This window comes from Lipotes vexillifer, unplaced genomic scaffold (genome assembly GCF_000442215.2).
Source record: "Lipotes vexillifer unplaced genomic scaffold, Lipotes_vexillifer_v1.1 scaffold182, whole genome shotgun sequence".
Taxonomy (NCBI): Eukaryota; Metazoa; Chordata; class Mammalia; order Artiodactyla; family Lipotidae; genus Lipotes; species Lipotes vexillifer.
The window spans coordinates 4,845,487-4,847,616 of NW_006798798.1; the positions used below are offsets into that span (position 1 = coordinate 4,845,487).

The 2,130-nt window shown below is 53.8% G+C and overlaps 1 pseudogene; it reads left to right on the forward strand.

The window, feature by feature from the left end:
• Nucleotides 1-68: 68 nt before the first annotated feature.
• On the forward strand, nt 69-1,352 carry LOC103076532 (capZ-interacting protein pseudogene; annotated as a pseudogene).
• The last annotated feature ends 778 nt before the right edge of the window (nt 1,353-2,130 follow it).

The window sequence follows — 2,130 nt, forward strand, 5'->3', positions numbered from 1 at the left end:
CTCCTCCCTCCTCCCTCCTCCCTCCTCCTCTAGCACAGGGCCCGGGCGGCCGGGGCATTCTGCAGCCAGCAAGCTGGGCACGCAGCTGCCCACTTGCGCTGTGCCTGCTGAAGCCAAACCCGGCCCGACGGGAGCCGAGCAGAGAGTGGGGATCATGAGCCCTGGCCAGAGTGAGTGTGTTCGGCCACCGCCGAGTTGGCACCTGGAGGACATGGAGGGAAGGCCAGCAGAGACCAATGCCAGTGTGGACGACTTGGCGCCCCCCTCGGTGGCCCAGCTGGCCGAGTGATTCAGGGAGCAGGCAGCGCTGCAAAGGAGACACCAGCCAGTAAACCAACAAGAAGGAAACTGCCCTGCTCCCTCTCTCTGTTCCTCCCCAGGGTAGAACTGGGCCAGAATGGTGAAGAGAAGTCACCGCCCAATGCAAACCACCCTCCTAAAGTCAAGGTGAAGAGCTCGCCTCTGATCAAGAAGCACCAGGCCAGTTTAGCCTTTGATCCAGCGACCCTGCTGCCTGGGGCCTCACCCAAGAGTCCCCGACTCAAGGCCATGGTATCACCGTTTCACAGCCAGCTTTCTACCCCCAGCAGCCCTGGCATGTGATCTCGGGCCAGCAAGCCAGAGGAGGTGCCCATCAGCTTTGACCAGCCTCCTGAAGGCAGTCATCTGCCCTTTTATAGTAAGGTGCAGACGAGGGGCTCCAGAAAAAGGTGCTTTCCCTCCAGGCTATTCAGAAGGTCCCAATCGGATTGTGGGAACCTGGGGGAGCTCAGGGCTGTGGAGTCCTCCCAGGAGAATGGCGCCAAGAAAGAGAATGGCAACGAGGTGTTCCCAGCCAAGAGCAAGACTCCAGGATCCCCTCCTCTGAGGAGGACGCCCAGCAGGACAGAGAAGCAGGAGAAGGGAAGGGCCTCGGGGGTAGCCCAGCAGTACGAAACGGCCATGGGGAACTCCGAGGAGGGGGCCAGCCAGCGTCCAGCCCGAGCCTCCAGCCCAGAGGCAGAGGACGGGTGTGGGAGCCCCATGGAGGAGAAACCGGCTGAAGAGCAGATGGAAGAGCCTGCAGAGGTGAAGGAGAGGGTGGCCAGTGAAGAAGAGGAGCCCGGACAGAGGAGCCAAGGCACAGAGGGGCTGGAGGAGGGAGCTGTGGGGGAGGAGACCCCCCAAAGCCCATCCTGGAAGAGGAGAGGGCGACCACAGTCCTGAGCAGGGGACCGGCAAGGAAAAGCAAGATGGAGGGGGCCGTCCTCGAGCCAGGCTGTGACCCTGGCACTGGCCATGCCCAGCCGGACACTAGCAGTGAGGTCCCCAAGACAGAGGATAACAACCCTGTCCAGGACACTAAGAGGTGAAGAAGATCTCACTGTGCCGAGTGATGAAGCTGCTGGAGCTGTGTCCTTGAAGTAGCAGCAATGATCATAGTGGCAGCAAAGGAAGCCATCTCAGGAGCAGGATGGCGTGAGGGTCTGGAGTCAGCCTGAGGACACAGGGTGCAATTTCCTGACCTCTGCACCACCGGAGACAGAGATTGGATCTGAGGGCCAAGACTTATCAACTTGAGTTTGTGTCACCTGATGGACTTGGTTTAAAACAAAAAAAAAGAAACTCATTTAGAACAATTTACTATGGTGACAACTCCCTAGGGATACTGGTCAAACTGTGGGGCCCAGATACTGTCCACACCCAGCTAACACTATAGCTGACCTCAGAACTGGACTGGGATTTACCTAATCAGATTGTGTTTGTGTAAGGTGACAGACAGCCTTTTTATTGTTCTTAAGTTTTAATGGTTCTCAAATGTAAGTAAAGACTCATTTCAGGTAGCTAGAAACAAAGTAGTATCACTGGAAATATAAATCCTGTAAGTTACAGAAGACCTTAAATTGTATAGAGACCCTGAGACAGCCTTTCAGCTTGGTCAAAATTTGACTGGCCAACCAGTTTTGAAAACACTAGGCGAGAAGAGATAATTATTGGAACATTAAAAAATATGTGTCTGTTCCAACAAAAACAAAAAAAAAGATACCATGTCCAAGAAACCATTGCCTAATCTAAGATCACAAAGATTTACACCTATATTTTCTTTCTTTTTTTTTTTAAGTTTATTTTATTTATTTATTTTTGGCTGTG